The following is a 23,965-nucleotide window of genomic DNA, read 5'->3' as shown; positions in this document are numbered from 1 at the left end:
CACCCTATCAACTACAAGTTGACAAATGCATCATGCTAATCAGATCTAAAAAAAAGAAGCCCCACAAAACTATCAAGTATTCATCTGAAATATGTATGTCCACCACCAAACAGGCAATCACAGCCCTAAATATATATTGTGCTTTGATAATTAATGAGTATGAAGCCATCACTGTTAGCAAGGTATCTAAAAGTTGAACATCCAGAACATAAAATATCTATATTTTTTAACGACATGTTTTAAGCCATGCAATACTCAATCCAGTTCGCTCAACATTTTACAGCACTCACAAAATACTCCTAACAAATAGTCATGTCACATTAGGAAAATACTTTGCTCTTCCTCCTATGGCAACATGAGTAATTTAAAAAAAAAAAAAACAAAACAGCATAGTAACAAATTAAAATGCAATCCTCCATCAGTAAACACTGCCAGAATTATAGGAAAGATTGCATAATGTTTGAAGAAAGAAGTACTGGGGCAAATTATGTAGTCCAAAAGGTTGGATATAAGATAAAAAGACACATTTCTTACACGTCTCAGCCTACGCTATTTGCTAGATTCTGTTTCCAATATAAAACATTGTGTTTTTGTGTATACGAAGAATTAAAGAAAAGTTTTACTGGAGAAGATGTACTCTCCACAGCAAATTTCTTCTTTTATAAATTGTATGTGTAAGTTCTGATGGAGCAGCTGCTTTAACTAGAAAAGGGATTGTCAGATAAATGAGAGAGCAATGCATGTGAAAATCAATGAGTCATTCCATACAGGCAAGTTATTGCAGCAGAGGAGTTGAAATAAGAAGTGTGCACTAGTATCATCAATGTGGTTAATTTTATTTTTTAAAAAAACCTTTAAAGTAGAAGAATCATTAGGGTATTTTTAATGAGATAGGGAACAGCTAAAAACAGCTATTAGGCTTGCTAGTATTTTTAATGAGATAGGGAACAGCTAAAAACAACTATTAGGCTTGCTAGCTATCTACTGTAAAGAACGTAAAAGAGTTGTTGAACTTAAAAGATGGGCTATGGATTTTTTCTTTTACAAAAAGAAAAACATTCACAATTTGCTGAGCTTTTCTGTGATGACAAGAGGTTAAGCCACCAAGCACAATCTTCAAAACAAACACACTGAACTTGTACCTTCGATGTAAAGGGAATGTTTCAACAGTTCATGAGAGAAAGACTGCTTTTCGGGAGTAACTTCTCTGGGAATTTTAAAGATGGATGTTTCAAAACAGCTCCATCATTTTGTGATTGGTACTAAAAATGTTGAGAGAGTAATTTTTAAAAACCTCTCATTTAAAAGCTTGGAACACCCAAAAACTTGGAAACAGAATTTTTAACCCCTTTCAAAATCTTCCAGAGGAAGCACATCAGGTTTCTAATCCATTTCTTAAAATGATGGAAATTAAAATTCCTCCCATTAGGTGCAAGGTCAGACTATTAGGCGCCAGCCAAATATCACCAAAACCTCTGCGTAACTCCTGGATGGTATTAAAATCTTAGTATCATGATTTAGGAATCATTGCCATTTGAATCTATGTATCTTTGTGAACCATCTCTGACAGCCATTTAAAAAGTATCAAAATAAACTGACCGTGGAATCTGATTCATATTGCTGTCAAAGAGATTAACCAAGATTTTAAAAAATTATGAAGCATGTTACAGATGGATGTTTAGAAACATCCTCACCATTTTGTAATTTGTACTGAAATGCTGACAGTGATCTAAAAAACCTCTCATATCTGCACACTCAGAATACATACTTAGGGCTTCCCTGGTGGCGCAGTGGTTGAGAGACTGCCTGCCAATGCAGGGGACACGGGTTCGAGCCCTGGTCTGGGAAGATCCCACACATGCCGCGGAGCAACTGGGCCCGTGAGCCACAACTACTGAGCCTGCGCGTCTGGAGCCTGTGCTCCGCAACAAGAGAAGCCGCGATAGTGAGAGGCCCATGCACCGCGATGAAGAGTGGCCCCCGCTTGCCGCAACTAGGGAAAGCCCTTGCACAGAAACGAACACCCAACACAGCCAAAAATAAATAAAAAAATAATTTTTAAAATAAAGGAATTCCTTTAAAATAATAATAATTCCACAAACTTTAAAAAAAAATACATACTTATATTAGGGGTGAGCTTAAAAAAACTTTTTATTTATAGAGGTGAACAGTAAAAAACTAATTTATATAACAAATTTGATCTCCCATTTCCTATCAAGAAGCCAAACTTGAATAGAAAATAAAATGAAGCCCAATTGACATATATATACACTAATATATATAAAATAGATAACTAATAAGAACCTGCTGTATAAAACAATAAATTCAAAAAAAAAAACAAAAAAGAAAATGAAGCCCAAAAGCAGAGCCAGTAAGTAGTATCCAATTTTTCAATGAAAAATTATCAAGATAGAATTTACATATAAATATCACCATTCCTAGTGGAGTCTTCATGTCACAACAATTGAATACATTTCCAAGAATGTAAAAGAGGTGTTAAATCCTTTAGGATAACTTCCTCTTCATAATAGGTAACCTGACATATTTAGTAGACTAATGAAAAAGGTAATCTAAATTTGGCAATACCGATATAGACCTATTAAGAAACTGTATTATAGGGAGATGAATATATCTAAACAAAGGTTTCAGAATTTAGACTACTTAATTAGAAGACATGCATAAAATGTACCTTCATTCGAATAGTCCTACATCCCCACCAATACCAAGAGTTCAGAGAACAAAGAAAGTAACTGGGTGGAGGTGATTACTGGTTTGTTTTTGTCTTTAATGCACTGAATCATGCAACTAAAACAGCAAAGCTCTGGTTCATGTGAAAAGTGGAAGCAAAGCTGATCATTGTTAAAAACCTGATAGCCATTACAAGATTGTTTTTAATGACTTTTTAAAGACAATACTGAAAAATACAAGAGTTCATCAAGTCACATTTTCCATGAAGAAAAGGCTTATATTTAGAATAGTAGAATGCCACCAACTTAAAAAGTGGACGACATATTTAAAATGTTTTAAATTATTTATGAAAAAAATGACTGAGTCCTTATAGTTCAAACTAGAAATTTTAGGAAGTATTTTATAAGCTATTTTATACAGATATATTTTAATTAATGTGATAATAGTGACTGACTTTTAAATATGAAGATTATTCTCTGCTTTCAAAGGACTATTATAAATTTAATTTTGAAAATAAAGAAATACAGTACCATTCTTAGCAAAGAAATTTGTTTATAAGTTTTTAAGATGCCCAAGGTAATTAGTTCCCTATTATTTCAGACATATTCATTTTCTCAACCTTATCAGTACCTCAGCAAGAAAAAAAAGTTCTATTCTTCGGTGTACTTTTTGCTCTACAAAAAGACAACTTGATTGGAAGGGAATAAATAGCTGTTGTCCCGCAATGTTCTTTGGCACCACTCAATTTTCCAAATAAAAATGTACGCTAAGCTCACAAGTGGCACGGAGCTATTCTAAAGAATGTTGGGCAATTCAAGCAAGAAAAACAAAAAGAATATAATGTACATTATCTCAAAACAATGACTCACAGTTAATGAGTATTTTAAGTGATTGCAAAAGGCTGAAGGGATTAGTTTATACCAACTACCAAATGCCAGGCTACCAGGAGTATTTTATTACTCAGAATCTAGAAAAACAGGCCTTAAAACTACAAAAAGGTTTTTTTGATAGATTTTTAAAGTTTCCTTTGAGAAACATACGATGTTTAATGGCAAACTGATTTAGAATTTAGAATTTTTCCATTCTAAATTTCTCTAACACAAAGCGTAAACTGAGTCAAGGCAAAAATTAAGTCATATAGAAACGACCCCTTGGGCCCACTATAGGAACGGTGCAGAGAACCTCATGAACTGAGGCATGGAAACAGAAATGCTGGCAGTGTGTATCTTCCTATAAGAACGAAAAGTATGAGCGAAAAAGAGTAAATTAATGAAAGGAGGAGCTAGACAAACAAGATTCACTTCACATCACCGTAAATGTTTTTTAAAAGTATTGTTCTTAAACTCAAATTCTCACTAAATATCCCTTTCCCAGAGATGATCACAAGTCAGCATCACTTGGGAGTTCAAGAAGTCATCAAACCTGCATTTAAAGACAAATCAAAACTAGCTTGAATATTTTATTTCCAAAGTTAGAAACAAATCTAATTTCTCCGTTTCGGAAGCCCTGAACAATGGAACCATGATTAAGTGCCAATTATTTTCGTACAGTATCGGAGTCTAGAAATAAACTCTAGGATATTTTTCTCAAATTACATTCTTTTATCATCCAAGAAAGGCAGGGGGCTGGAAGAAAATATAACAGTTCAAGTTAATTCAGCTTTTACAGAAAATTCTTTCAATAACATTATTGTGAGCTTATCTTCCATTGATTACTTTCCTTCCTTTTTTTTTATTCCTTAGTAGAAGAAAAATAAAGGTGGCATCTTAAGAGTTGATGAAATGAAGGGTACAAGCCAGTTACTGTGCGAAGTACTGGCAAACGGTAACCAAAAGCAAACAAGATCCTTGGTCTCTTAGAGACTTTTAGCTAGAGGGAGAGATGGCACACCAAAATGTAAAACTGTAAGCATGGCACTATGAGAGCAAACAGATGGTGATCTAACCTGTTCAAGCACATCCGAAGTGTTCCTGAGGCAAGGAAATGACCACCCAGCTAAGGCAAAAAGGATGAGGGAGAGACAGAGTAAAAACAATAAGAAGTGACCAAGGGTGAGAGCAGAGAGGTAAATAAGAACGTAGTCTTTCCGGGTTTCACAAATGACATTAAGGATTTTTGTCTCTATTCTACCTGTGGATTCTAACTAAGAACAACAGGAAGCAGCTGATTGTTTTAATGAAAGGTATAATATCAATCAAACTCGTATCTTGAGACACATCACTCTGGCTGTACTGTGGAGAATGAATTTGATTAGCACAAGGATGTATACAAGGAGACCCATTAGAACTCTTATGGTTCAAGTTAGTAAGTAATAGACTAAGCCAGGACACTGACAACAGAGAAGTAGGTTATTGAGATTTCAGACACAAAAATTAACAGGACTGGATGACAGAGGGGGTGAAGGAGGTGTAAGGAATACACATATGCAGAATGTGACCTAGGATTCCAGCATGCATAACTTGGATGCAGGAGGTGATAGTCACTAAACCGAGGAATGCTAAAGGAAGACCACATTTGAGGGGGGAAAGATCATAAATTCTTAAAACATGTCTGAAGTGCCCTTAGGGCACACAGAAAGGAAAAGAGATGCCAAGTAGGTCGTTCGATCTCTAAAGTTGGACCAGTATTATTGAACTTGAGTCATCAGTATAAAGGTAATTAGTCTTAGAGTATGGATAGAGACGCAAAGAACTAAGAGATAACGACTGAGGAAACAGCCTTAGAAACTCCAAAACGTAAAGCAAAGCCTGGGTAAAGAATGGGTCTGCAATACAGACTAAGAACCAGCCAGAGAGATATGAGGAAATCAGAGGAGTGAAGACTCACAGAGTCCGAAATGTCAGAAGAGGAGAATGCCATCGATCACATTGAATGCTGAGAGCACACGTGTGACAAGGTATGAAAACGGTCTGTTTGATTCAGTGATAAGGTCACTGATCACCTCAATAGTATTATTTCAATAAAGTTAAGAGGTAGAAACAAGCTTGGAGTAGACTGAGAAGTGAGTGGCGTTGAAAGAAACGGAGAGAATGTTATAGAGAATGTTAAGTTTGCATAAATACAGGAAGAGGTGGGGCAGTGCCTACAGTTAGATACCATTTTTTTTAAATTGGAGACACTTTAACATGTTTTTATGCATATGAGAAAGATCTAGTTGAAAGGAAGAATTATGAAAAGGAATAAAAAAATCATCTGAGATTTTTTTAAGACATCTGAGAAAGCAGAGGTAATGTAACGTAGAGCACAGGTAGAGGATAAAAAGGATGGGTGCTGCAAAGGTAAGATTCATGTTTGGCATCAAAATGAAGTCTTTCTCTTTAAAGTAGGAAGGGAGGTATCTGTTGAGAAAGCTGCATATTACTCAATGTAAGTGTATTCTAAAATAATAAAAATTTAGTTAAATGATGGAAACACTTGTATGTTTATTTCAGTATCTGGCACATGGAAAAATGCTTTATATAGATTAGTCTATTTAACCCTCATAACAACCCTGTGCAGTATGTTTATTAGCTCCTTCACAGATGAGGAAACTGATGCGCAGAGAGGTTAAACAACTTGCCCAGGGTGAATGGCAGCACTGAGTACTCAAAACCAAACACTGACTCTATAGCCAAAGCTCAATCAGTATGCTGGACCATCTCTTGGTGGGCGTGAGACTGACCCTAAAGCACCCATACTGTCGGTACAGATTGATGGTTTCTGGAACACTTAATATCCTAAGTCTCGTACTGCTTGGATGAAAGTTATGTTGACCCCATTATTAAATAATATTAACTTTATTTATGGCCTAGGCAGTAAGGCTTCATAAATAAGCCTAGGTAGTAAGACTTCATAAATTGACCTCTGTAATCACTACTTCACACTACTGAGAAAGAATCCCAAAGATTTTTTTCTTTTTTTAGTCTCCTATTGCTTATTTTGCAGGACTACGGCAACTATCCAACAGCACTAAAGTGGCGTCGCAATTCACCTATTTACGTGTGGATCTCCCTCACGAGATTTGGGCATCGCAAAGGCTGCCTACGTCTTCCTCATTGAAATATTTGTTCAGTGCCTACTGTGTGACAGCTACTCTGCCAGGTGCTAAGAAACAGTATAAACAAGACAGACGTGATCCCTGGTCTCAGGAAGTCAGGCAATAAACAATATATGCTTTTAAATTGAGAAAAATACGAGGAAGGAATCAATATCAGAGAATGGAGGTCAAGATGTAGAACTGGATGTTTAGCTATAGTGACTAGGGGAGGCATCTCTGAAAAGGAAACATTTAAGCTGAGACCTAAAAGCAGAGGAAGGGGCATTCCAGTCACTGGGAATCCCCTAAGATAGGGGACAAACAATTTAGAGACTAAATGAAATAAACCCAAGGTTGGCTGGAGTGCAGGAGTAAGGGTAAAGTTGGAGGTGAGATCATAGGCCATGATAAAGAATTTGGATTTTATAGTTTTTACAAAGAAGAGCACTGAGTATTCAGCAGGAAACAGTTACGATTTTATTTATACTTTAAAATCACTATAAATCCTATTCTATGAAGAACATAGAAGTCAAGAGATAAAACAAGGAGACCAGCGAGGCCTACTGCAATAGTTCAGGCGAGGGATGATGGTAGCCTGGAGCAGAAGTTGGTAGATGGAAATGGTGAGAAGTTGGAAAGGTTTGAGAGAGATTTAGGAGGTAGATCTGATCTTTGAAAAAGAAGTAAAGGCAATTCAAAGGTGAAAGGACAGTCTTTTCAAAAAACGGTGTTAGAACAAATAAACATCCACATTGGGAAAAAGATGTATCAATCTAAACACTGGCCTTATCTCAACACCGAAGAGGATATAGAGATGGAAAATAAGCATATGAAAAGATGCTCAATATCATGCCATTAGGGGACTGCAAATTAAAACAATGAGATACCACCACACATCTATCAAAGTGGCTACAATTCAAAACACTGACAACACCAAACGCTGGCAAGGATGTAGAACAACAGGAATTCTCATTTACTGCTGGTGGGAATGCAAAATGGGACAGCCACTTTGGAATACAGTTTGGTGGTTTCTTAAAAATCTAAGCATAGGCTTACCGTTTAAGATCCAGCAGTTGCACTATTAGGTATTTTTCCAAATGCATTTAAAACTTACGTCCTCAAAACACCTGCACACAAATGTTTACAGTAGCTTTCTTTACTCATAAGTGCCAAAAATTGGAAGCAACCAAGATGTTCTTCAATAGGTGAAGGACAAACTGTGGCAGATCTATACAGTAATAAAAAGAAATGTGCTATCAAGCCACAAAAAGATAAGGACAATCCTTAACTGCATGTTGCTAAGTGAAAGAAACCAGCAGAAAAGGCTACGTACTGTATGATTCCAACTATATGACATTCTGAGACGGACAAAACTAGAGACAGTAAAAACATCAGTGGGTGCCAGGGATTGAGGTGGTGATAAAATATCCTAATGGTGGATACATGAAATTACACATTTAGCAAAACCCATAGAACTGTTGACACAGTGAACCCAAATGTAAACTATGGACTTTTATGTATCAAAACTGGTTCAACTACAACAAATGTACCAAACTAATGCAAGATATCTGGTAGCAAGGGAAACAAGGGAAGGGGAATTAATATAGAAACTCTCTGTACTTTCTGGTCAATTTTTCTGTAAACCTAAAACTGCTGTAAACAATAGTAACAAGGTTAAAAAAAAAAAAAGTCCCAAAACAAACAACTGGACTAACGAAAAACAAATAGATTGTATATGGGAGGTGAGGAAGAGACCACTCCATGGTTTTTCACATAATGATTCCGCACTGAGATGAAGAGAAAAATAGTCCAAGGTTGGACATGTTTTTTAATTTTAATTTAAGTAGTTTAATTAATCCACTTGATATCCAAGTGGATATCAAGACTGGAGCTTTGAGGAGGTGGCTGGGCAGGGGATAAAAATTGGGGGAGTTAAGAAAAGAAAAAGTATTAAGCCATGGGAATGGATAAAATCATCTAAGTGTAAAGGAAGAAGAGGTGAGAGGAAAAACTCAAGGACTGAGAAGGGCATTTCAGAAGGTAGGAGTGTTCAACTACACTGAATTCTGCTAAGAGGTCACAAGGCACAGGTAAGCATCCAGTGGATCTGGCAACAGGGGAGACCTGGGTAACTTTGATAAGAGCAGTCACAGTGGTATGAGATGCAAAAGCCACATCGGGATAGACTGAGAAGTAAATAAAATTTGAGAAATTGTAACAATATGAGTAGACAATTCTTGGTAATAAATGTGAGTAGAGACTGCAGTAGAAGTTAGAGGGTGAAGAAAAGGTCAAGGTGGCTTCCTTTTCTTTTTTTTTTTTTTTTTCTCTTTTTTTTCCTCTTTTGGCCACACCGCACAGCATGCGGGATCTTAGTTCCCCAACCAGGGATCGAACCCACATCCCCTGCGTTGGAAGTGCAGAGTCTTAACCACGGGACTGCCAGGAAAGTCCCACTTCCTTTTCGAAAGATAACACATGACAGCATAATTAGATGGTGATGGGAATGATCCAGTAGAGAGGGAAATTTGCTCATAGAAAATACTAAAGCCACAAAATCCTTGACAAGATACAAAAGACAGATCCAGGCTCTAGACAACAATGGGAAAAAGCCTTTGAAAAGAGGGGTATGGGGGTAGAAGCATCTCAATATCTCCAATGCTTGGGAGATGCATGAAATTTGGTAAGTGGATGCTCAAGAGAATTAAATGAATCAAATTAAAGTAGTGAAATGCTTTTAGAAGGCACCTAGCAAAGCACCACTACGTGTAAATGTTAGGACTCAAACTAAATTGGAATTATACTTAATATCAAAGAAGACAGAAATAGAGTGTAAGGCAAAATAAATTTTAAAAGGACAAAGCCAATGAAGAGAAAAGTTACAAACAAGATAGATACAAACCCAACTATATCAATATTTCTTTAAATGTAAATGGTTGAAATATACCAATTAAAAGACAGAGGCTGTCAAATGGATTAAAGAAAAAAAAGACCTGACTGTATGTTGTCTATAAAAAACCCACATTAAATACAAAGATACAGGTAGATTAAAAGTAAAGGGATAAGAAAGATACCATGATAATACTAATTAAAAGAAAGCTAAAATAACCACATTAATTTCAGGAAAACCAGACTTCAGAACAAGGAAAAGTTATCAGGGATAAAGAGGGGCATTACAAAACAATGAAGGAGTCAAGTCTCCATGAAGACACAACAATCCTTAATATATGTTTGCTTAACAACAGAGCATCAATATACGTGAGCCAAAAACGGACAGAACTCAAATGAGAAATTGATGAATCCACTATTATACTTAAAAGACTTCAACACCGCTCCACCAGTAACTGATGGATCCAGCAGGCAGAAAATCAGTAAAGACAGTTGAACTGAACAGCACCATCAATCAACTGGATCTAACTGACATCTAAAGACTACTTCATCCAACAACAGAATATACCTTCTCAAGCTCACATGGAGAATTCACCGAGATTAAGGGCCATAAAACACACCACAAAATTTTAAAAGAAGAGAAAGCATACTAAAAGTACGCTCTCAGACACAAGGGAATTAAACTAAAATTAGTAAGATACCAAATATTTACAGATAAATGAAAAACCCCTAAATAGTTAGAAATTAAACCACACCTCTAAATAATACATTGGTTTCAAAAGTCTCAAAAGAAACTTTTAGATATTTCAAACTAAAAGAACATGAAAAAAGAATTTATCAAAATTCTGGGATACAGCAAAAACACTGCTTAGAAAGAAGAGCGACATAAACCTAAGGCAAGTAGAAGAAAAGAAATAAAAATTAGAGAAGTCAATGAAACTGAAAACAGTAAAACAGAGAAAAATCAACAAAACCAAAGTCTGGTTATTTTATCAATAAAATTGATAAATCTCTAACTGGGCTAACAAATAAAATGAAAGAAGACACAAACCACTAATATCACAAAGGAAAGAGGAGCCACTACTACTGATCCCATGGATATTAAAAGGATAGTAAGGAGTATTATGAACAACTCTATCTCCACAAATTTGATAACTTAGATGAAATGAACCAATTCCTTAAAAGATACAATCTACCAAAACTTACATAAGAAACAAACTGAAAAGGCTTATATCTATTAAAGAAATTGAATCAACAATTAATAACCTTCCCAAGCAGAAAGCACAAAGCCCAGATGGTTTCACTGATGAATTCTACCAAATGTTGAATAAAATGACACCAATTGTCTACAATCTCTTTCAGAAAATAGAAACGAGAACAATTCCTTTCTCATTCTATGAGGCAAGTCTAATATCAAAATCAGACAAAGACATTACAAGAAAGGAAAATTACAGACCAGTGTCTCATTAACCTTGATACAAAAATCCTTGACAAAATATCAACAAATTGAATGCAATAATATGTAAAAAGAATTATACACGGGCTTCCCTGGTGGCGCAGTGGTTAAGAATCCACCTGCCAATACAGGGGACACCGGTTCGAGCCCTGGGCCGGGAATATCCCACATGCCGCGGAGCAACTAAGCCCATGTGCCACAACTACTGAGCCTGCTCTCTAGAGCCCGGGTGACACAACTACTGAGCTCACGTGCCACAACTACTGAAGCCCGTGTGCCTAGAGCCCGTGCTCCGCAACAGGAGAAGCCACCGCAATGAGAAGCCCACACGCCACAAGGAAGAGTAGCCCCTGCTCACCACAACCAGAGAAAGCCTGCGCGCAGCAACAAAGACCCAACACAGCCAAAAAAGTAATTTAATTAATTAATTAATTAAAAAAGAAAAAAAGAATTATACACCATGGCCAAGTTCCATTTATTCCACATATGTAAAGCTGATTTAGTATTCAAAAATCAATTAGAAACATTAACAACTAAAGAAAAAATATCACCATATCAATATATACAGAAAAAGCATTTGACAAAAGCCAACACCAATTCATGATTTAAAAAAAAACACACAAACAAAAAACCTTTGAGGAACCAGAACTAGAGAACTTCCTTAATGTGATAAAGAATATCTACAAAAAACCTACAGCTAACATCATACCTATTGGTGAGAAACCAGATGCTTTCCACCAAATATCATGAACAAGACAAGCAAGTCCCTTCTCACCATTCTTATTCAACATTGTTGGGGAAGTCCTAGCCAATGCAATAAGCAAAGGAAGTGAAAGGTATAAAGACTGAGAAGGAAAACATAAAACTGTTTTTGTTTCCAGAAGACATGACTGTGTACACTTAAAGTCCCTAAAGCAAGGAAAAAATACCTGCAATTAGTAGGCAACTATACCAAGGTTGCAAGATACAGGTAAAGTCAATTGTTTTTCTATATATCAGCAATGAACAACTGGAATTTAAAATACACCATTTGCATTAGCACCAAAAAAAAAAAAATACTTAGGTATAAATCTAAGAAAATGTGTCTAGACTGTGAGGAAAAACCACAAAATGCTGATGAAAAATCAAAAAGATCTAAATAAATGGAGAGTAACTGCAAGTTCATAGATAGGAAGACTAAATATGGTTAGATATCGGTTCTTCCCAACTTGATCTTTAGATCCAGTGCAATCCCAATAAAAACCCCAGCAAGTCATTTGTGGACAAATTGATTCTAAAGTCTATATGAAAAGGTAGAAGACCTAGAATAGTAGGCACAATACTGAAGAACAAAGTCAGAAGTTTGACACCCAATCTTAAGACGTACCAAAAAACTACAGAATTCAACATAGTGTAGTATCAGCAAAAGAACAGACCAATAGAACGGAATAAAGAGCCCAGAAATAGATCCATACAAATATAGTCAACTGATCTTTGAAAAAGGAGCAAAGAAAATTCAAAGGAAAAAGGACAGTCTTTTCCTGAACACTGGCCTTACACCTTTCACAAAAGTTAACTCAATGGATCACAGGCCTAAAGGTAATACTCAAAACTGTAAAACTTCCTGAAGATAACATAGGAGAAAATCTAGGTCACCATGGGCTTGACAATGAGTTCTTAGATACAACACTAAAAGCACAATCCATTAAAGAAAAAAACTGATGAAGTGGACTTCATTAAAATTTAAAACTTCTGCTCTCTAAGAGACACTGTTAAGAGAATGAAGACAAGCCACAGACTAGGAGAAAATACTTGCAAAACACTTATCTGGTATAGGACTGATATCCAAAACATTCAAAAAACTTTTAAAACTCAACAAAAAGAAAACTGATTTTTTAAATGGGCAAAAGATCTGAAAAGACACCTCACTGAAGAGGATATACAGATGGAAAATAGTATCATTAGAGAATTACAAATGAAACAGTAAGATGCGACTATACACCTATCAGTGGGACTACAATCCAAAACACTGACACCACCATACACCTGCAAGCAGATAGGACAACAGGAACTCTGGTTCATTGCTGGTGGGAAGGCAAAATAGTCCAGCCACTTTGGAAGACAGCTGGGCAGTTGCTTACAAAGCTAAGCATAGGCTTTACCGTAAGATCCAGCAATTTCACTACCAGGTATTTTTCCAAATGAGTTGAAATCTGTCCTCAAAACACCTACACATAAATGTTTATAGCAACTTTGTTCATAAGTGCCAAAAACTGGAAGCAATCAAGATGTCCTTCAAAGATGAATGGAAAAAAAAAAAAAAAGATGACTGGATAAACAAACTGTGGTAAATCTATATGATGGAATACCATTCAGTAATATAAAGAAATATGTTATCAAGTCACAAAAAGACATTGTATATATCGCTAAATGAAGGAAACCAGCCTGAAAAGGCTAAAAACAAAACTACAGATTGCCAGAGGTGGGGAGGGGCGGGAAGGGAAGGATGAATATAGGTGGAACAACATTTGCAGGCAGGTGAAACTATTCTGTATGACACTATAATTATGATACGTGACATTACGTATATGGCAAAACCTGCAGAACTGTATGACACGAGTGAACCCTAATGTAAACTATGGATTTCAACTAATAATGATGCATCAGTATTAGTTCATTAATTGTAACAAAATACACCACACAAGATATCAACAATAGAGCAAACTATGGTAAGGAAAATTGTATAAATGGGGGCAGGCAGGGGGAGGACTGTACTTTCTGGTCGATTTTTCTGTAAAACTAAAACTATTCTCAAAAAATGCATACTAAATCAAAAATCCCTTTTATCTACTTTAAACACTGAGGTTCTATGTGAAATTTTCCTGAGAATATGCATTCTTTTTGGCAAAGATATTTGACAATCAATGGTGTGATAGAATTCTTTAGATTTTGACAAATCATCTTTTAAATGCCATTTTTGTTGCTTGATTATGTGTCCTTGGGCAGGCGCAGTAACCTCTGAGTTTCAGCATCTTTGTGTGTAAAATAAAAAATTACCTTTCTCATAGGTCAACCGGATCTAATTAGATAAATATATGTAAAGCACCTAGCAAAAGCTGCACAGAGTAGGCATGTAAATGGTTGTTCTTTTCTTTCTCCCTCATTTGTCCCCAAATTCTAACTCAGGTAAGGTAGAACACAACCTGTCTCAAACCAGTATTTCTCAAACAAAGGTACGCATACCCTAAAGGTACATGCAACCATTAAATAAACACCTTGTGTCTTCCTGGAGCTCAATTTAAAATCTGGGGGGAAAAAGCTATATAACTGGTAACTTAAAACACTGTTATACCAAAACAACGTTGCTACAGTATTTGCACTATATTTCAAGAAGCAACATAAGACTGTGCTTTCATTAGACTTTTGGTCACACTCTCAGACTTCCAGGGCCACTTCTCCACCATCTTCAGCTGTTTGGGGTGTATCTCAAACTTCTCCACTGAAGCACTGACTTTCCTTTCTAGTTTTCATTATGCTACTAAACACAAGTTCATTTTCTTCTCAATGCCAGTGCCATGTCAACAGTTTAGCTCCTAAGGGCCTGGCTCCTCTTAAATTACTAAGGACAACCTGAAAAATAACATTTTACATTACACAAGCCATTTAATATGGAATTTATAGTTATGTGACTCAGAATTAAGCAATAATTGAAATGAAGATGGTACTTTTTTGATTGCTTTCTCAAGGTCTTAGCTATTACCTTGAGCCAATTTTTTTCTTTTCCTCTGAACTGTGCACATTAGTCTGTACTGGCCTAATTTTTTGAAACAAAATTTTTTGCATATCACTTTGTAACTCTTTTGTCCAAGAGAATCTTGTAAAATTAAGCACCTGACTGGCTAAATACGTAAACAAAATGGTATGAGTCACAGGGCTAAACACAGGCTGAGCGTGTACTGTGTTGGTTCAGTGTCACACATTAAGAAGAATAATAAACTGAAGCATGTTCAGAGAGCTACAAAACTCTTAAGGATTTCAAAACCATGCTACATGAATAAGAGCCAAAAAAAAAAAAAAATGGAGGTGTGCTTAATCTGTGGGGGGGTGGGGGGGAACTTGCGCTTGGAATTGATGGAGTATAACAGCCATCTTAAGATACCTGAAGGCTATCATATTTGAAGGGCATCAGACTCGCTCTATGTTGTCCAGAACTAGGACTAACATGATGAGGCAATAAAGTACAGTTAAGTATAAATCTCTGAGCCTGGAGTCAAGAGACTTGAATCCTACAGCAGACCTTTAATAAACTATGTGATATTAGAAATACATGTATTGTTCCCAGATATCGATTATCTTGCATGTAAAATTTTACGTGTTTTACTTTACAGATAAGTATGCTAACCTAGCTAATTTCTAAGGTAATTTTCAAATAAAAAATGACATGGAAGCATATTCTGGGTCAACTTCTTACCATCAGAGCATCCCTGAACATGGAATCAGCTACCTCACTGACGTAGTGAGTGCTGTCACTAGATCACAGCAATATGATCATTTGCTCTGCATAAAGGCAAATGCAGACTAGACAGCAAACTGTTTTAAATAAAAGCCAAATGTCCACGAGCTGATGTCCTTATAAAAAGAATCAAAAAGATAGGATGGAAGGTTACTGTGTTTTCTATATTGCCATCTATTGAATAAATTATACTAGTAATGTAATTCTAGAGAAAGAATTCTAAATCATTTTTCTAGCTCACCTGTACTGAATACTGCATTTTCCTTTGTTTCTAGATATACTACATATTATGCTAACACTTGATTCTTTGAACCTACTTAATATACCTTACAGAATAACAGTATAACTTTGTCTGAACAATTTTATATACTAGCCAACAATATTATTTCTTAATCCTTAATATAACAGATTCCCGAGTTACAGTGTAAGTGAATGTTTATAAAACTCAAATTTCTCAAACCGAAGTTAAAATTACTCAGTACAGCTACTGTTTTCTAAATTCTAGGTTTCATTTAACAAAAACAGGCATACACAGCAAACATGAAGCCAGGCAATAACCTCAAAGAATCTGTACTCAACTTTCCATTCAAAGTACAATATTTTAACAGTTCTCAGGGCTTAAGAAATACTAAATTAAATATGGATCATAAACATTAAGAGAGCAAGGGTAGGAGATGCCACGGAATGTATTCAGGCCAGGTACCAAAAGGGTACAATGTCTGAAGATATTTGTTTCTAAATGCACTCCAAAGTCATACAAAAAAAAATTAGTGGTTTATCCATTGCTCTTCTCTGGGAGAGATTTTTAAGAAAAATTATTTTCCTAATTCTACATCTGTCTGAAAATCAAAGGATATCTGTTGTAGTTTACTTTATCATCAGACATTGCACTGAACACATTTTGAACATTTTTCTACCTATGCCATACCTTACCTCTTGAGTAGAGATCCCTTTGATCGTAATTCCTGAAAACTCCGATGCACCCTTCAAAGTTCCCTAACGTTTTTTTACTGCAGTGATCTAATTACTTTAGATGTACATTTAGTGGGAAAAAACTTTAAAGGGCACCTATGTGCTTATTTTGGAAACACAAATCTTTCACATTTCAGGACTACGTTAATGTGAATTTTTTTAAATGGGAAATAAAAATACCTGAATTTTTAAAAATCAAGAAATCGCTTAGGACATCTAGGCACTGACATTTTGCTCAATTGTTTCAATACAGCAAAATACAGTAAGATCTGTGCACTTATTTACAATAAGCTACAAGGTCAGTACTTTGCAGTCACACTGCTTATGTGACATTTACCTTTTTTAAAACAGAAGCTATGTTAAAAAACTGTTTCCTCACTAAGGAACAAAACAAAACTTTTTCCTATAGCTAATCCCATGAATCATGGTGAAACAATAAGCCTACATTCTTACACCTCGGAGATAAAGCCATGTTCAACATTCTGTAATGTTTTTATTTTGAAGCTATTGACGGTGTAGGGAAAAGTCCATGTAATGAAAATTATTTAAAACTCTCATTTCACCATTATTTTTACAATATGTTTGAAATTTCCAGTGCAAGATTTTTATTTAACCCCCCAACCCTACCCTTCTATACACATACAGTTAAGGCTTATAAATTTTTTTGTATTCAAGGAAAATACAGCCTTCCATCTTCCATAGAAATACATTATGTCTGTAAACCTTTTAATAGCTTTAACTCTAAAAAAAAAATTTTATCCACAGAATCTTTACTCATCTTTCCCAAACTTACCAGACTAATAAAGCCAAGAATTTTAGCTCCTCTCCCGCCCCCACCTCAAATACAGTAGCTATTCTAAATCATAATTTCCTTTTATAATTCTCATTTTTCAGAGTATAATTTCTTCAGGGAGCCAAATTCTTTCATTTTAATCCACAAATTGTCATTAATCAAACTTTATTTCTTGCCTAGGACCCTATCATAATGTTCATTTTTAATTTTAGGAGTCCACTTCTTATGAGTTTTCTTCAAATCAAAAGGGAAATCTCCTCTTGCTTCTAGGAGACTCTGCATAGGAAAGCTAAATTGTTCCAGTGGCTTTGATTAAGTTTACGTAGATATAAAGACAAGAATCATTAAAACCCAATTTTATCCTTTTCCATGTTGTTTTGATAAGGTTAAAAGCAAGAGACTCTAAGATTTCCCCTTCTACAATTATTTGTTCAAGGAGAACACTAAAATATAAAACATTTTCTTCTCCTATTAACAGCACCCACAAATTGGGTAGTTCTCCAATCAGCTGTTACTTTCAAATATTCTTTTTCTGAATGGAGGAACTGTCTTTTGTATGCTATTTTGTAAGGGTCTTTGTTTATCAAGATCTCACTTTAAAAGATTTGACCATATTACTCCTGATATTTATGATATTAACTCGAGTTTTAATGGTTTGCAAAATTGGCATACAAAAACGGCATCTAAAAAAATCCAATTCTGGAAACAAAGCTAAGATGAAGCTAATCAGGAAAATGCAAAAATAGACTAAACAGATCACCTATTTCCTACATTTGGCACTGGGTGACCCAATGAGAATCATTTTAATTCAACAGTTTAAAATAATTTTTTTTCTCAAAAAAGTTTAACATATACAAGGATAGGATATATATTCAGAAATACTTAGAGAAAGACACATAAAATTAAAATACACTTAAAAGTACTGTTGTAGTTTCCATTTTCTACTCCTGAAAGAAAAATAAGCCATTTATCAGTAAGTGCATTTTTTTATGGAGAAAATATTTATTAGTTTTTCAAATGATCACATAATACAAATATTACACAATTAGTCATTCTAGAAAAAAATTAGCTTATAGTAATATCCATAAAATAAACACTGAAAAATATAGGATTGCATATTGTGACACGAAATATTTAAAAATCTGAAAGGAAAATGTATCAAAATAAAAGTTTAAACACATCAGTTCACATTAATATACATAAAGTTTCACTTTTAAATAGCTTTTAGTGGCATGAGATGAATAGAAATGCACTTACATTTCTTTTGCACACTTTAAGGAACAAAGCTAAAATTTAATCAAAGCATGAGATTAACGGGATTAAGAGTTTAAATCACTTCTTCAAAACTGAAACAAAAGGCTAATAACCTCACAGGCCATAAACTCGTTTGTATTGTGGTTCAAAGAGTTCAACTAAATTTCCAAGCAAATCTCACTTTCAGTTCCCTGAGTTCTTTCTAAAATGTTGAGTGAGTAGTTGTTTTTTAATTTATATGTGTTTGTAACAACTATCTTATTAACTTTTAACAAAAACAAATCAAGAGTAAAAAGCTGTAATTGTTTATGGGAATTCAGAGCTCTCTAGGGAAATTTTAGCTCAAATTGATCTTTTAAACTTACTTTTAAGTGCTGTACATACAAAAGTTTATTTATAATAAATGAGGGGAAAACAGGTCTCACAAATAGCCGAGAAAGACTAAAGGCCAGGTTATAATCTAGCAAATGTGGTTTCCAAAACCTTTAAGATTCCTAAGACATTTAGATGCTTCCATATTATTATCTCTAGAATTTCTATTCTTAAAATTTATACCAAATAAAACAAACTGGCAGCATTGCATAACTTTTAAAAACTTCTTTAACAGCTTTTGACTGACCAGTTAAATAGATACCAAAAAGAGAAATAAAACATTTTGATCACTACTGCCATCAATTTATCGACAGTATGGATAACTATCTTGCAACACTTATTCACACACAGAGGCTTATCCTACTACTACTAATTGCTTTTGCTCTATAAAATATCTCTTTTTTTCAGTATCATTCAACTTTAGAATGCCTGCAATGCAGAACGATACCTCAAGTTTAACAGGTATTTACTACTTTAGAAGACTGAACTCAAAGACGTCTCTACTCCTATACTGGAATCTTTGTTGACTTGACAAATAAGAATAAGGCTCAAGACTAGAAAAAGTTAAAAAAGTGCATCCTAATATTAAAAGTAATTTGGGAATAATTAAGAAGTTCACCCTTTATATTTCCTAGTTCCTTTCAGTGTCAGGCAACAAAAGACAGTTTCATTATGTTTTTTGGATCTCCCAGACTACTAAAAAAAAGTTTGCCTGCTTCATTAAGGTGATTTTCAATCCCACAAATCTTTTAAGTGAAACAGATACAGAGAGCTGCTTTTTAAAGAAAGGTGTCTCTCATGCTTCCTCTATTTCAGTCTTCTGAATAAAAAGGAATATTTTCATGGCCATGTAAAATTCCAATCTGAAAAAATTACGTCATTATTTGAGCCTTTCCGTTTCCAGACCAAGAGTACACCAGAGTAAATCTTAAAGTTTATCAATGACAAGATCAGGTGGCTCTCTCATCCTTGTGTCTTCTAGATATAATGCATGGCTCCGTTCACCACTGCCTTCCAAACTGCAGCTGCTGCATGTGTGACAGATATCATCCATGAAGGCTCTGCTAGAAGAGTTCCTTTTGCTGAAGTATGATGTTTACCAGTTGAAAGAAATCTGGGCAATTAGAGAACAAATAAACCGGTCTCCCATTATCAAGATACCTGGAGTCACAGAAGGGATCCACCAAGGAGAAATGAAAACCTGCCAAAAGCACCAACTTCACATTCTACCCACTGTAGGTGATAAGAACTTCCTGGAATCAAATCCTACCCTTGGCATCAAAGAAACTAAGAGAAAACCATCTTAATGCCATGGGGAAAATCTAGGACAAGGCTCTTTTGCCACACATAACATTATTCCTACGGACTGGAAAACTACTTGTGAGTATATTTAACATAGCTTTCAGGGATGTTATATCCTGAAACTCATTCTCATTAATATTTGTCTTATTAAAGAATGAAGCCCAGACTTGACAGTAAAACCATAATGGTACTATCATTGCATCTTGTTTAAAGATCTACTTAATTTGAAGTCCTAAAGTTCGAGGTAGGAAAAAGAGCAAAAAGTTCTCACTAACAGGGTAGGATAACACCTGGACATCAGACTGTGTAAATTAGGAGAATTCAGATGCCCAGCTTGCCCAAAGACGAAATAAAGAAACTTCTTAAATACTGGAATATAAAAGAGCACTTAGAAGTACACTAATACCAGTAAAGGCTAAAATGGGCAAATATTTCCTTTTAAAAATTCCTGTGGACTACACAGGCATTCACCAAATCAAGTGCCCCCAAATCACCCACTGCTTTAATTATCTGGAGAGAAAATTAAAATAAATTTTAGGTCTCTTTTCTGAACGGGCACTAGTTAGCATTCTTAGAAAAACAAACAGATTGCAGCCCCACTTGGTTCTTATATGAAACCAAGGAGTTTAACAGTAGAATTAAATGGGCAATGGAAGGACACTCCAATCTATAAATAAACCCAAGTAAATAATGGAAAGCACCCACTTGTTTATTATCCTTTCCCAACTCTCTCCAGAAGCTGGATATTCTGCCTCCAAGGGTTCAGTGGAGAAAGTGGACCCCTGACGTCAAAAGCTCTCCGTGGTCTTGGCTGTATCTGTGGTTCTAGGATCACTCCTTGCACCTCTGGTAGGAGAGAAGCACTGAAATAGAGAGCTGAATATAGATTTAAGAAAAAATTCTTATTAAGAAATTACATTCTCTGGTCATTTGAGCTTGTAATGACTTATCCTCAGGATAAAAAGGAGCTACCTTTGGGCATACTTTCCTTAGTGCCTTCTTAATTTGAATTTTAGAAGTCTGTCACCACAAATGATTCATTCCTCAGTAACTATTAAGAAGGGACCTATCCTGGTCTAAGCCGTAACACGTTCTGTGACAAACCACTCAACTTCAAGTGGAAGACCAAATCAAAACATGATAAATTAGGACTGGAAAAGAAGATCAGTTGTCTTAAAGGGACAGGGAAAGGCACTCGACCTCAGACATATCAAAGAAGTCCCAATTAATTCTTCTGTCAAAGAGAAGAAGACGGATTGAAAAGTAGAAACAGAATAATCAAGCATATTAACAGGAATACCAATAAACCTTGGGAATTGTCTAAGAAGCTGAATTTGTTCTCAGTTTTTAAGTTTTCAGTAATTTAAAGAATTAATCAGACTACAGTCCCATATTATAGCAATATAAAACTAAACCTGAATTTTATCAAGCTATGACTACTGTCACTGAAAAAGATTTATTCTTCAAGCATTCATATTTAAAAGCGGGAGGGCAGAATTGTGGATACAGGCAATACAGACTAAAAGTCTTTTACAAACGTATGATCATTTGGTTTTGGGTCAAGAAGGACCAGGAAATAATCATTAATGGCTACAATGCAGAAATTAAAGCAGTAAGATATACCCAAATAATAGATGATGATAATAAAGATACTGGAAAATAGTTTACTTTATTATAGCAATTAGGTAACTAAGAGAAGGAAGTTCAAAGGACACAGCATCTGAGCAAGGAAAAGCTGAAAGGAGAACAAGACAGACAGATAGGTATTTAAAGTTATAGGGACTGCAGGATAAATTTTAACAGTAGAAAACAGATCAATTATACTTTGTGGTACAGAGCGATACATGCCTGTTAAATTTCAGATCTTACTCTAAACAGAAAGGTGCTGCATATTCCTGCTGGATGGGACATAGGCAGTCACACTATCCGACTTCAGGGACGTTATATTTTGGGATAAATTAAGAAAAAATGCTATCAAATAATTGCTCTCTCACACCAACTCGTCATCACAAGGGTTCCTTACCTGTTAGTGGAACGAGGATTGTGCTCTCTTGTTCTCTATCAATCAACCAACAAAGGTTATAGTCTCAGCACTAAGAAGGTGGCAACCAACCAAAGTTAGTTTTTAATGCCTTCATTTCCTCCTGGCTCTGCCGGCCAGTTTGGAAATATGCCAGCAGCTGAAAAGGAATGGTTATTCCATTACCTAACAACAGTTAGACTAAATGTTTTTTTTAAAGCCTGAAGATGAAGGAATGAGCTAATAACCCTTCTGTACTTCAGGAATATATTCAAGTCTCTACAAGTGAAAAATGTAAACAGTTTGGACTAAGAAAAGAAAACCTACAAATTTAACCATCAAATCTGTGATTTCAAGAATTTAAAGAAAGCAATGAAAAAACAAATCTAAAGAAGTCAAGGGGGTGAAACTGCCATCTAACATGAAGTATCAAATAAATAACTACAAAAGTTATGAGCCTATGTGGCGGCTATTTTCCATTATAAGTTTCCAATAGATTTTAAATCCTGAAGTCTTTAAACAGTATTCTACAGTATAATCACATTGAGGAGGAACATGAGGGATGACAAGAGGAAAGGAGCACAAAAAAGAAAAAGATCTGAATACTGAATATCTCAAGAAACACAATCTAACTAGGTATTTGCAAGGGTCCAAAAATCACAAATAGAATAGCAAAGTATTCCACAGCTGGAGTTCTTAAGAGGTGGCTTTTTAACAGATGAGAAAGAGCTTAAAATTGATGCATCAGAGCTATTTTATTTATTTTCATTGGACCTATACAGTGGAAACAGGTGCTAGAAAAGTGCCTTTAAAATTATTAAACAATCATCCTCCAGCCTTTTCTAATCAATTTCCTTGACAAATCATTCTTTTTCATATCTAATAATATTTCAATATAAACCGTGAAAATTATTAAAGACTCCCAAATGAACGAGATCTAAGTAAAACTTAACTACTTTGATTAAGATACAGTTTAAAATATATTCAGAAACTATAAACAAGATATGATTTTCCAAATTTCCCAGTTTTCCTTCATTTCTTAAATACTAATTAGTAACAATATGTCTGATTGAAAATACAGGCAAAGGGGAGCATTCCATTATGGAACAGAATTACTTGGTAATTTAAGTTCAGAAGCCCACTTCACTTTGAAAATGAAAAACAACTCCCAAGAAATCGTATCTTGCTCAGATTAATAATGGTCTAAGTTTACAATTTCTCCTTCAGTAGGAGCTCCAAACCCTTGATTTATTTACCAGACCCCACAGAGTATATAAATTAAAAATGCAACAAACTTAGATTTAAAAAAAAAAATGTCCTTAGGTTAGGTTATAGGGTAAGTTAAATATGAGAGTTGGCTGGAGAAATAATAGATCCACTTATAAACTTCTCCCAAGTCAGATTACTTTCAGGATATAACTTCTTTGTTTTGCCTGAAGTATGCCAAAACTTGTGGATTCAACATATTCATACTCAAAAAAAAATTAAACAAATTTCCCTAAATAGAAATTATTTTGAATCATTGAGGAGAGCTGCATCTCTAGGAGTTAATAATCTATGAAGACTGTGGATTAGATAGACAGTGTATCGTATCACTTATGTAGAAAAACGTAAAGGCACTTTCAAAATGAGATCATTATTCAAACAAGAAAGGACAGCCTTTGCAAGACTACTACTGATGGAGGCTCACAAGAATGACATAGTAGGACCTA

At 35.1% G+C, this 23,965-nt stretch overlaps 1 protein-coding gene and 1 long non-coding RNA gene across 2 annotated transcripts in view; both read right to left on the bottom strand.

Moving 5' to 3' along the window:
• TSC22D1 (TSC22 domain family member 1) overlaps positions 1–23,965 on the bottom strand; it is a 129,668-nt gene that overhangs the window by 77,353 nt on the left and 28,350 nt on the right. The gene's annotated exons all lie outside the window — the stretch shown is intronic.
• Positions 18,613–22,409, bottom strand: LOC132352487 (uncharacterized). Its single transcript, XR_009498740.1, has 3 exons — positions 22,257–22,409; positions 20,939–21,109; positions 18,613–20,045 (listed from the first exon to the last, which is right to left on the bottom strand). It is a non-coding gene; the product is annotated as an uncharacterized LOC132352487 (long non-coding RNA).

The sequence above is a fragment of the Balaenoptera ricei genome, chromosome 18, assembly GCF_028023285.1.
Source record: "Balaenoptera ricei isolate mBalRic1 chromosome 18, mBalRic1.hap2, whole genome shotgun sequence".
NCBI lineage: Eukaryota > Metazoa > Chordata > Mammalia > Artiodactyla > Balaenopteridae > Balaenoptera > Balaenoptera ricei.
This window is presented reverse-complemented; position numbering and strand designations above follow the sequence as displayed.